Source organism: Kogia breviceps, chromosome 9 (genome assembly GCF_026419965.1).
Source record: "Kogia breviceps isolate mKogBre1 chromosome 9, mKogBre1 haplotype 1, whole genome shotgun sequence".
NCBI classification, from domain to species: Eukaryota; Metazoa; Chordata; class Mammalia; order Artiodactyla; family Physeteridae; genus Kogia; species Kogia breviceps.
This window is the reverse complement of record NC_081318.1, coordinates 21,623,906-21,637,081: the sequence shown is the minus strand read 5'-3', so window position 1 is coordinate 21,637,081 and position 13,176 is coordinate 21,623,906. Positions and strand designations below refer to the sequence as shown.

At 39.1% G+C, this 13,176-nt stretch overlaps 1 protein-coding gene across 8 annotated transcripts in view; it reads left to right on the top strand.

Annotated features, from left to right (window-relative positions):
• Positions 1-13,176, top strand: part of MKLN1 (muskelin 1) — a 339,221-nt gene that overhangs the window by 38,063 nt on the left and 287,982 nt on the right. For 3 of the 8 annotated variants that reach the window (XM_067042146.1, XM_067042139.1, XM_067042141.1), the window contains one exon: positions 3,995-4,066. The exons of the other annotated variants lie outside the window; for them this stretch is intronic. The gene's annotated coding sequence lies outside the window, so the exon portion shown is untranslated. The remainder of the gene's footprint in view (positions 1-3,994; positions 4,067-13,176) is intronic. 8 annotated transcript variants of the gene reach the window in all.

Below are 13,176 nucleotides of genomic sequence, written 5' to 3'. Positions count from 1 at the left end.
CCGGGCAAGGGATCGAATTGGCAGGGGGACTCTAAAACACTGCGCCACCAGGGAAACCCCATAATTTATTTTTATAGGTTTGAAGCAGGATCCAAATAAGTTCACGTGATGAGATTGGTTGATATGTCTGTTAAAGGTTGATATGTCTGTTAAATCTCTTGAAATATAAATGGGTTTCCACTCAAATATTTTTTTTCCTTCCACTTTAGTTGTTGAAGAAACCAAGTTGTTTGTCCTGTAGAACTTCCTACAGCCTAGATTTTTCTCATTGCATCTTCATGGTATAGTTTAACATGTTCCTCTGTCCTCTATATTACCTGCCACTATCTACAGAGTTTAACAGATTCAGTTGTGGTTTCTTTATTTTTTTTGGCAAGACTGCTTCATAGGTAATGTGTTTTGCCATTAAGAGGTGCATAATGTGTAATAATCTCTTCTTTTATGTTGTTACCTGGAGTCATTAGTTTATTAAGGATTGCAAAAGGGCTATTTTTCTTTTTTTTTTTTTTTTTTGCGGTATGCGGGCCTCTCACTGTTGCGGCCTCTCCCGTTGCAGAGCACAGGCTCTGGACGCGCAGGCTCAGCAGCCATGGCTTACGGGCCCAACTGGTCCACGGTATGTGGGATCTTCCCGGACCGGGGCATGAACCTGTGTCCCCTGCATCGACAGGCAGACTCTCAACCACTCTCTTCCCACCAGGGAAGCCCATATATTTTTAATCCTATTATTCCTTGAGCTGATTTTCTGGTATGTGCCAATGGTGGCTAAATAGATGTTTTGTGATTTTGCTTTTTATGTTTGTTTGTCTTTAAATTATCATTCAAACTCATTAATTGAAACATTTAATTTGTTTCAACACATCTTATTTATTATTCTTATTAATGCTGAAATTCACCTTTATTTGGCCTGTGACAGCATCTTTAGATTAGCTCCTGACTTCTTTTGACATGACCCTAGGAGTCTTTGATAGTGCCTCTGCTAGTTGGTATAATAAGATGGTCTAGGCTAGGTCTTTATAGTTATGTATAATACTGCAACAAAGCATTTGTGCACATATTATTATTTCTTTAGTACAAATTCCTATAAGTGGGATTACCTGGCCAGAGGGTAGGAACATATTTAAGCTCTTGATTAGTATTGTCGGTCGCCTCTAGAAAGGCTATACCAGGTTACACACCAAGCAGCAGTGCAGGAGAGTGGCTGCTTCATCCCATGAATAGTTAGTTATAGACATTCACATTGACATGTTTCTGCCAGTATGATCTAAGTCAGGTAGAGTCACTCCTGTTTTTTCTTTGTTTTTCCCTCTTTGGTAGAGAAACTTTAAAAATTAAGAATACCTCATGGTTGGGGCTTCCCTGGTGGCGCAGTGGTTGAGAATCCGCCTGCCAGTGCAGGGGACACGGGTTTGATCCCTCGTCCGGGAATATCCCACATGTCATGGAGCAACTAAGCCCATGCGCCACAACTACTGAACCTGTGCTCTAGAGCCCGTGAGCCACAGCCACTGAGCCCACGTGCCACAACTACTGAAGCCCACGTGCCTAGAGCACGTGCTCCACAATGAGAGAAGCCACTGCAGTGAGAAGCCCACGCACTGCAATGAAGAGTAGCCCCCGCTCACCACAACTTGAGAAAGCCTGCACGCAGCAACGAAGACCCAACACACCAAAAATAAATAAATAAAATAAATAAATTTATTAAAATAGAAAAGAATACCTCATGGAAAAACTACACTAATGTAACATTTTCATATTTATGTTATGAATTAGTAACTATATATCAACAAAGATTAGAATGGCCTTATCAAACTAAATGTATTACTTATAAATTAACGTGTGTAATTGGTAATACTTTAGTTGCAAACATACATAAAATGACTGAATATTAATTTTTATAGCTTTTTGGTAATTTGGTAGCTACTTTAAAAATTTCTAGGGTTTTTAGTTATAACCTTACCTTTGCAGAACTCATTATATGTAAAGTTTTATTTCCCTGATAGAGTTTAGAAAGTTAAGTAACTTGCAAACATTACTTACATGTACCTTATGTATACAATTTCATATAAATCATGAAAGCAAAAAAAAAAAGTAGATTACAGATTAAAAAAACAGACTGTTAGAGCTAGAAGGATCTTAAAGGTGATCTGGTCTAACCACTTCACTTTATATTTTGGGAAAAGGCAAAGGGCAGTTATGTAACTTCCCTGAGGTTATACAGCTGATTTGTGACAGAGTAAGATAAAAATCCAAATCTGATTCAATCTAGTGCCCTCTCCATGTAGCTTCTCAGAATTAGCAAAACTTGAAGGCAACATGCAAAATTAAAATAATTGTTGTGTTAGGGAAATGTTATTTGAGGTATTGTCCTTTGAAATTCTGTTACACTACCTTTTCAATTAAAAAAACCTATAGAATATAGACCAACGACTACATTATAAAATCAGGTGAAAGAGAACTTCTGTTATTTAGAAGCTAGAAATAAATTATTCTAATTGTAGGGATTTATAACAATCAACATACACAGTATATGAATGTTATACACACACACACACACACACACACACACACACACACACTATTGCAAGCACTTCAATGGCATTATTTCATTGAATTCTAACAATTATCTCAAGTGCAGAAGTTATGCGACTTGCCCCAGGTAATCTCGTGAGTGTCAGGGTCAGGATTTGAACCCAGGCAGTCATAGACACAGTAGATTGTTTGCAGTTTCAAGCCTCAGCGGTCAATTTCATTGCTACTAAGGGGTGCTGTGATTGTCTGACTCTCCCCAGCTCTCTCCTTATAGGGTCAAAGTTTCCATCTTAGAAATCCATTTGTTTGAATAACATGATGGAATTCCTTAGGGCAAACATTTTTAGAGACAGTTCTCCTAAACCCCTTGTCTGCCACTGGATAACTATGTGACTTTTCATTCCTTATCTATAATGTGGGTATGACAATATGTACCTCATTGTATTATTGGAGGATTAAATAAGATAAATTGTATCCACTTTTTAGTAGAATACCTGGCTCACAGTAAATATTCAATAAGCAATATCTGCTATCATCAGCTATCATTGCCATCATCAATATTATTAATATCACTATTAACATTATCATCATAATTTCTTTCCTATTGACCACTTTTTAAATGTAAAATCCTACAGAAGGGGTAATACATTATTCAAGGGGCTAGTGACTCATTGGTTGTTTTTCTCCTGACAGGAGAGAGCAGATAGAGGTAGTAAAGCTCGGGGAAGGAAAAAGAGATATGGAAAAGAGAGGTGGGAGACCCTGAAGACAGAGTTTTACCTCCAACTAGTTGGGATAAGTTTACAGAACAGTTCATTTGAAGTCCAGAGCTCTTCTATGGGATCTTGTAATCCTTATCAGGTTTCCAGAGGGTCTGTTAGGGAGTGGAGAAGACCACTGTTCCCAGGCCGTGGAGACAGTCTGTCGCTGCCCGAGGAGTCCCACGCGCCATGGCCACCTGCCTGTCCAGGCTGCAGGAGGGGAAGAGGGCAAACAGCCTTCAGCAAATTCTTCTGTTTACTGTGCCTGGAAACAGGCCTTTTGCCATGGAGTATTTTCTCACTGTACCCATAGGTACAGGGTACATACTACACAATACAGAAGATCTTATTAAGACTTCTTCCTAACCTGTGTGTATGCTGTGCTTCAAGCCTAGGGCTGTGCGCCATTTCTGAGGTGTCATTCCACTTTTTACTCAGGGGTAAGGGGTAAGGTCTAAAGGTGGCTTGCAGGAGCATCCTTACACAGATCGCAGATACCTGAAGTGTTCCTGTTTTATGCTACCAGCTTCTCCTCAGGTCCACATACTCCTTATTTTTCAGTATTTTATTTCACACTTTTCATTGTTATGACAACAACATAAGCACCCTTTTGCTTATGTTCAGTGAAAAGTATATCTCATTTCCATCCCCGTCCCCAGTGCCACGGCCCAGAAGTAACCACTCTCCATTCATTCATTCAGAAAACATGGTGGAGTGCCTTCTCTGCAGCAGACACTGTCCTGGATGCTTAGGGCCAAGTAGCAAACAGACAGGTAAGATCCCTGCCTTCTAGTAGGAGTTGATGGGCCACGAAGAAGATACAAAAGAAATTATCATATAGAATATTAGAAAGTGATAAATGCTGCAAACAGAAACAAGCAAGGGAGAGGGATAGAGTGATATTTGCACAAGGAAAGAGGGAAGGAGCTACCGTGTGGAATATTCCAGACAGAGGGAAAGCATGCTCTATAGCAAGGTTGGCATGCTGTCGGGACAGGGTTTTAAATATTTATTTACTTTTATTTATAAAACACTTATAAAGTATCTACCACAGGTCAGGCATTCTCCTGAGCACTTTATATATGTTAATTCTGTTAATCTTCACCACAAGCCCAGGCACTCTTACCATCCTCACTGTCAAGGGGAACTGAGCCACAGAAGAGTTCGGAAAGTTGCCCAAGTCATAAAGCTAGTGAGTAGTGAGACCTGGACTTTTACACAGGCTGGCTCATGTCTTAACTGCTGCACTCTCCTGCCACACGGTAGGCAGGTGGCACTGGAGACGTGTGGGGCCATCCTGAGGGTGAGATGGGGGTGATGGGAGAGCCTTGAACAGAAGAGTGACAGGTACATTCTTTCAGAAAATTCTGACATATGTACATGCATTTATATTTATGTACATGTGTATGTGTCCTTGACGTTTGTGCTCTCTTAGTAGTTAATATGCTTCATGTTAAAATGTAAAACAATTTTAATTTAAGAGGAAGAAGAAAGGACTATATCATGTGTGCTGTAGTTAAAGATGATAGCCTATCAAATAATATTTTGGGCACAGGTGAGCTCTTCTATTTTTAAAGTCTTACAAATACTTCTCTATTCTGGGGATTTGGCAGTATTTGTGTATCTGACCATGCTTCCCTAGGACAACAAATCAACTTTCCTTTTTTAACAATTCAGTGGTTTTTAGTATATTCACAGTGCTGTACAACCATTGCCATTATCCAATTCCAGTATATTTCCAGCATCCCAAAAGAAACTCCATACCTGTTAGCAGTCACTCTCAATTCTCCCCTCCCCCCAGCCCCTGGAAACCACTAATCTATTTTCTGTCTCTATGGATTTGCCCATTATGGGTGTTTCATGTAAATAGAATCATGCAATATGTGGCCTTTTGTGTCTGGCTTTCACTGAGCATCATGTTTTCATGGTTCATCCATGCTGTAGCTTGAATTAGTACCTCATTCCTTTTTATTACCAAATAATATTCCATTGTATGGATTTGTCACATTTTGTTTATCCATTCATCAGCTGATGGACATTTGGGTTGTTTCCACTTCTTGGCTGTTATGAATAATGCTGCTGTGTACATTTGTTTACAAGTTTTGTGTCAACATGTTTGCAATTCTCTTGGGTATACCAGTGGAATTGCTGGGTCATATTCCAACTGTATGTTTAATTTATCAAACCAACTTTTGAGCACAGTGTAGTGCATAGCACCTCGATCCTTATAAGGGGAAAATTATAGGAGCAAGTGGTTGCTTTAGCAAATGTCCTATCCTGTCCCATTTATATGAGAAGGTGGCAGATTAGTGGTGGTGCCTATTTCTTGGGGTTTAATGCATCAGTATCTAAAGGTCATTTTGGCACTCAGTGGATATATTCTCCATGTAGATCCAACTTTTTGTGGCCCTCTCCGGACAATAGTTGGGGGTGGCCACAAGGAAGTGGTCTTTGAAGTAACTGAAAGGCTCAGCTTGAGTAACCTAGTCCATCCAGGTACTCCTAAGAGCATCATAGCCAGGGCCAGTCTCTCCTGGAGAAGTAAAGGCTTTGGGAAGATTACAAAATTATCTCAGAATATTAAGGATAATAAAGGAAGCCCCAACACTTTAGCATTCACTACATTCCTAGCATAATGCTAAATGCTTTACAGCTTTTTTCTAGACCTGAACTTTCCACTGTGGTAGCCACTGGCCACAGGTGGCTATTAAGTGCTTAAAATGTGGTTAGTTTGAGTTGAGTCAAACCGTACATGTGAAATACACATTGGTGGGCTTCCCTGGTGGTGCAGTGGTTAAGAATCCTCCTGCCAATGCAGGGGACACGGGTTCGAGCCCAGGTCCGGGAAGATCCCACATGCCACGGAGCAACTAAGCCCATGCATCACAACTACTAAGCCCGCGTGCCTAGAGCCCATGCTCCGCAACAAGAGAAGCCACCGCAATGAGAAGCCCAGGCACCACAACGAAAACCCAACACAGCCAAAAATAAATAATTAATTAATTTTTTAAAAAACACATTGGATTTTGATGACTTAGTACGAAGAAGGGAATATAAAATATCTCACTAATATTTTTTACATGTTGAAATGATATTTTGAATATGTTGAGTAAAATACATTACTAAAATTAATTTCACCTGTTTCTTTTTACTTTTCTTAATGGGGCGACTAGAAAATTTAAAATTACATATATGACTCACATTTGCAGCTTGCATTATATTTCTACTGGATACCACTTGTTCTAGACTGTTCTTTATAGTAATTTGATCAGCTGGACTGTATTATCATCCCCACATTATGGGTGAGGAAATTGAGGCTTAGAGAACTTAAGTAAATTGCCTGTGATACAGCTGTAGCTTAAGCACTAATCTGTCTCTAAGCCTGAATTCTTACCCATTATTCTGTGCTGTCTCCCCAGAGTCCAGAAATATAACCCATGTGATACAGAAATGGTTATGATCATTAGCTATGGCAAAAAGCTGTTTTCACATCTCCATTGTGGAGCACAAGAAAAATTGTCCATGCCATCCTGTAAGGTAGAATTTAGGTTGTAGCTGGGGAAAATTGCCTATGGGAAAGTTTCTGAAATACTAGTTCTTTGTTTGTAACGGTTTGGGGCTTACTTGCCAAGAATAGAAGGTAGATGAAACTACTTCAGAGGTTACTTTCATTTCTATGATCCTATATTACAATTCATGTCAGATTCACAGGTCAGTCACTGCTGTAATGCTCCGAGTGAGATGGAGTAGAGGGAGATGAATTAGTGCTTCAGTTTCATCCTTTTTTTCCAGTAAAATGTAAGGCTTTAATTTTATCCCATTTCATTTGAATTTGTGAAAACCTCAATGGGACATTCTTCATAGCAATGCTACCTCCTTCTAAGTTGCAATGACGAGAAGGTGGCAAAACACCTTCTTAGTTTAGGAGAGAGTCACTCCATTTCCTTCCCCTCAGCCCCCACCTTAAACCATTCTCTGACATATGCGTTTTAACTCAGTCAAATCTTCCTTTTCCTAAGACATCAGTGTTCATCACTCAAAAATAATTTTCATGTGTGCATATTAATACTAGCTATTGCTATATTGTAAATACTATAACTTAATTTTACCCTCATTTTACATATACTTGTGTATAACATGTATCATGAGTATAATTCACTTACTTAATTTCAAATACCAAAGGGGAAGCCCAGTTTAGAACACTAGTTCCTTAAGATATTTTTTCAAGATGGGAAGGCAAGGGAAGGATCGGGATAGTTAGGAATTATGCTTCGTCTCAGGGTCTCGTCCCAAATGTTTAAACCCTCTCATATTTTTAGGGGCTAGAAATGTTGCTGTTAGCCATTAAGCAAAATCACACAAACTTTTTTCTAGACTACAAATTTACAGCATACCGAGACTACAAATGTACAGCATACCGAGAAACAGGGCAACTTGACTCCTAAAAGATTAAGTGCAGCTCAAAAAACAAACCCTAAGAAGCTAAAGAAGTCTCTAGATCTGTATGCACCATGTTTTGTTTTGTTTTTTAATTCAGAGTCAAAACTTTAGTGCCTCTAAATTAGATTCACTTTGGCTCAAATAGCTACATGGAAAATAAATTTCAGCATTTGTTTTCTGTTTAGTCATCCTTCCTTAAAATTCCTTAGCGGTTTCAAATGTACTTCAGATGGGATGACAATGAACCACAGAAGTCAGAAAGATAGAAAGGTATTGGGAAAGGAATATGGAGCTGGGAATCAGATGACCTGAATTCTAGTTCTGTTTCAACAACAAGGCTTTTAGGTATTTAAGTTCCACAAACATTGAGTGAACACCTACTAAGGTCAAGGCATTGTGATAAGCGCTGTAGGAGTTACAAGGATAAACAAGACATGGAACTTACCACCTAGTAGGAAAGAAAGCATATTCACAAAACTATGGTATTATATGATACTGAATGTGTGGAAAATGGAGTAGAATTTGTGGGAGCACAGAGGAATAAACATAATTCTAGCCAAGCAGTTTGGGGATGAAGAAGGTGATGATTGGGGTGGTCCTGGAAGTACGGCTAGGATTTCTGGATGGGGGCTGGAAGGGAAGGGTGCTTTAAACAGAAGGTGCAGGGAAGGGGAGACAATGTAAACAAAGGTGTAGGTAAGAAAGTGCAGAGCTGGTTCAGGAAACTTGTCAGACGGGAAGGCACAGTTAATTCTGAATAATAATGGGAGATCATCTTTGACCACTAGATTAGAATCAGATTGTGGTAGGACTGAATTCCATTCTGAAGAATCTGGACCTTATTTGGGCTGGGTGCGGGGAGAGGGGGGGGGTGGGGGGTGGGGGGGGAGGAAGGGGCAGAAAGATAAAGAGCAGACTAATGAATGATCAGCTTTGCTAGGATGATTGCTCTGACAGCGTGGGTAGTAAGAGTGGTGAGCAGAAAAATAGAAGGCTGCGGGATGAGTTAGAAACTGTCATGGTGGGGTTCAGGTAATGGGAGTGGATAGAGAAGGCAGGTGCAAGAGACATTTTGGAAACAGAATTGACGGGTTGGTCATGACTGGTTTTGAGATGCGAAAGATGACTGCGGTTTTGAGCACTGATGGGTGAGAGCATTGATGGAGATGCTGAGAATGTAGGCGGTTTGCTAGGAAAGATGTTGTTTGGTTTTGAGCATATTTAATCCATTCCGAACAAATCGGCTAATCATACAAAACACAAATCAATTCCTGACTCACCTCTTTCCAAAACCCTTCAATGCCTTCCCATCCTACTTAAAATAAAAGGAAAATCCTCACAATGTCTGATAAAGCTGTACATGTCCCGGCTGCCCACTTTCCCTTTGATCTCATCTCCTTCCCCAGCCCCCTCTTCTCAATACACAGGAGCCACACTAGCCCTCTTGCTGTTCCTCCAAGACTATCCAGTGTGAATTCTCCTTAGGGCCTTTCTTGGTGTTTTCTCTGCCTGAAACCCTCTTTTCCTCAGACCACTCTCATACCTTACTCCCTCACCTTCTTCAGCTTTTACTCAAATACCTGTGTAGAAGAGTGAAGTAGGAACCCGCAAGGCCTTTCCTGATCATCCTATATAAAACCCTAAAAAATAGGGTTGGGTTCCCACCAACTCTTCTCCCCTCCTTGGCACTTTCCCTCTCACCACTTTGCTGTTCTCCAACCCTCTTATCACTACCTGACATACTATGTATTTACTAGTTTATTATCATAGCCTGGAAACTGAAGCAGTAAAAACAAACTAATAATGAAACAATCCAATGTTTTCAAGGGTGCAGTGAGGTTTGGTACTCTCACCCACTATTTTTAGGACTGCATATTGATATCCCTTTGAAAAGCGATTTGGCAATAAATATAAAGAGTCATAAAATGGTGATGTCCTGGAACATTTTACGTTTTGGAAATTCTGAAAATCAATTCTAAGAAGATAATATATGGAAAAGAAAATAGGCAGGAAAATGTATATGGATACAATATTTATAGCATCAAGAAACTGGAAAGATTCTAAACATCTAACAATATAAGGAGATAGTTAAATTAAGTAAATTACTGTTCACTTACTAAATGATATATTATTCACTGTTAAAAAGATAGTTATAAAAAGCTGGTTAGCAACAAGGAAAATGCTTATGAAACAATGTTATATTTAAAGGAACAGGATCCACAATTGTATACAGTATGATCAGTTATCTTTAAATATGCATACAATTTTACATTTGGTAGTGTATGTATGTCAATGCTACTCTCTCACTTGGCCCCAGCTTCCCCTCCCCCACCTCACCCCGTGTCCTCAAATCCATTCTCTATGTCTTTGTTTTTATTGATGCCCTACCACTCGGTTGATCAGTACCATACACTACCAAATGTAAAATAGATAGCTAGTGGGAAGCAGACGCATAGCACAGGGAGATCAGCTCGGTGCTTTGCCACCACCTAGAGGGGTGGGATAGGGAGGGTGGGAGGGAGGCTCAAGAGGGAGGGGATATGGGGATATATGTATGCATATAGCTGATTCACTCTGTTGTACAACAGAAACTAACACAGCAATGTGAAGCAATTATACTTCAATAAAGATGTATTAAAAATATGCTTATGAGGGCTTCCCTGGTGGCACAGTGGTTGAGAGCCCACCTGCTGATGCAGGGGACGCGGGTTCGTGCCCCGGTCCGGGAAGATCCCACATGCCGCGGAGCGGCTGGGCCCGTGAGCCATGGCCGCTGAGCCTGCGCGTTCGGAGCCTGTGCTCCACAATGGGAGAGGCCACAACAGTGAGAGGCCCGCGTACCGCAAAAAAAAAAAAAAAAAAAAAAAAATGCTTATGGAAAAAGACTAGGAGGAAATGAATGCAAGTGCTGATATCAAATATATTAGGCTAATGGGATTATAGGCTTTTTTTTTTTTTCTAAATCTCAGATTTTCTGTATTTAGGTTATATCCTTTCTGTAATGTGGTTATGTTATTTTTTAAATAATCATTTTTTTAATGATCAAAAGAAACTGAGCTGGAACAAGTCAACTCATCCTCTCGACTGCATTGTCGGGTATCAGAGGGATTTGAGCTTCTCAGCTCAAATCTCAGTGCTTCTCAGCTCCCCCACCTCCTCACTCCTGACTTCTTCCTCTTCTCCACTTGCCTGCATAATTTTAGCCTGTGTCCTCCTGGTTGTGATGATCACAGTCATGAAACAACAAAGGTGGAAAGAACATAACTTGCCCTTTGCTTCTTGATGTTTATATGCATGGAGTGAGGCTAAGACACCTGATCTATGTCTCCTTCTATTTTTTCTTTTTTTAACTACCACTCCCCCCATCGGTAGACCTCTAGGGTTCCTATTTTGCTCTTCTATACAGAGTTTATCACCATCCGATATATTATGTATTTACTTGTTTATTATCACAGCTTAGAAACTGAAGTGGTTAAAAAAAGAAAAAAGAAATAATATGTCAACCTACTAAGTGTCAATTAGGCCTCCTTCCTCATTTTATTCCTCATATGTATTTCCTCATTTTATCCTTATAAATCAGCAAAATAAATGTTTCTCACATTTTAGGGATGAAAAAACTGAGGCTTAGGTTAAACAATTTGCCCAAGTTCACTGATCTAGGAGGTTACCAAGTTGAAATTTAAACCCTCATCTTTCTGACCTCATATCTTATGCCTTAGCCTGTACATCGATGAACACACATTAATTATTAAGATAGCCTAAGTTAATTTATTGTATACACATTGCCCTAGCCTAAGTTAATTTATTATATACACATTGCTCAGGTGAAGTAAGCACTTGAATAATTGAGTAATTCAAACTGAAACTCTCAATTAATTGACGTTGAGAATCTTTGTGTCTAAATTAACCAGCTCATTGCTTTAGATTTTCTCTGTGTATGTCCACAGTGTCTCAGTAACTATTAGAGATCCTAAAATTATCCATTTGAAGTATTTTGGATATCTGCAGTATTCTAAGCATTTACATGTTAACAAAAATAATTTTACGTGATTTGATTAATGGCCTCCATTGGAGGATTTAGAAGCTCTCTTTTGGGACCAATAGCAACTTTTTTTGATAAGATAAAATCTTTGGGTATTAAATATTAAGTTAGATGTTTTCAATTGGTTATTTGGACTAAAGAATTGAGACTATTAATAGAAGACATGTAAGATGTCAAAAGGAAGATAAAATCCAGTTATGACTAATACTATTTCAGAGGAAATTTTAACAAAAAGAGATTTTCCATTTAATAACCCATTTATTTCAAGCAACAGTCAGTTTAATAAAGATTCTAAGCAAATTTGTTGTAATGAGATTGAAGGAACTGAATAGAATTTTCCAAGAAATGTCACTCATAATGTTCACCATTACAATAATATCTCAGCAGTGTTCTTTCTTGTCTGCCTTCTTCGGCTGAAGTCCCTTTCAGCTCCTGACATAGATGTGAGAAGCCATAACATCATCATCCTCATCATCGCTAATATTTCTGAGGACTTACTATGAGCCAGACTTTGCTGCATACTGCACTCGATTATCTCATTTTAATGCTCAGTATCCAATAAAGTAGGCACTATTATTATATCCATTTTATAGATAAAGAAACTGAGGCATAGAAGTATTAAGTAACTTGTTGAAGAAACAGTAGTTGAAAATAAAAGAGAAGATCTGTTTTACTGGTTATTTTGCATTCTCTGTGATCTGAGAGAATAACATTTTTAAAAGGAATGTCAAGTGTGACTTTACAGCTTTTATGTTAGAAGGAAGAGTGAAAGGCTTTTTTTTGAATTGCTGTGGCTGTTATGCCAGTGATTAATTCCATTGGAGAAGTTGTTCAGTGAGAGTTGAAATTTTAGATCTAAAAATCTGAGAGAGTGTGTTTTCCTTGGATAGTCTGTGCTTCCCTTACAACTCTTTCCCCCATCAGCCTGTGCTGAAAATGCTCCTTCACCATAAGAATGTTTTCATCTCTGAGGGTTTTTTACTGGTGGAGCTGTCCTTGGTCTGAAAGATCAGAGAAGAAATATTTTGCCCGGGGTCTCTGACTTCTCACAAAGTTGCCGGGCTTCTCAGTTGATTTGTAGAAACCTGCCAACCCATCATGTAGAACAGATTGGGAGAATTCTTAAGAGAGACCATGAAAACTCTAAAGTACTTCATTATAGTACATTTTTATTTTTCTCTCCACTTAAGCAGAGCTTTCCCACCTTAGGTCAGGAAATGGGGAACCTAAAGTTCACTTACCTCAAGAAAATAGTTTTGAATACCTACATAATACAGTTCTAAACACCACAAAAGATGAAGGTAAGTTCCTTCCCTCAAAGACTTTACATTCCAGTGATAAGACTCACATTTAATAAATATAGTTTAAAAACCCAGTGTCAGGGCTTCCCTGGTGGTGCAG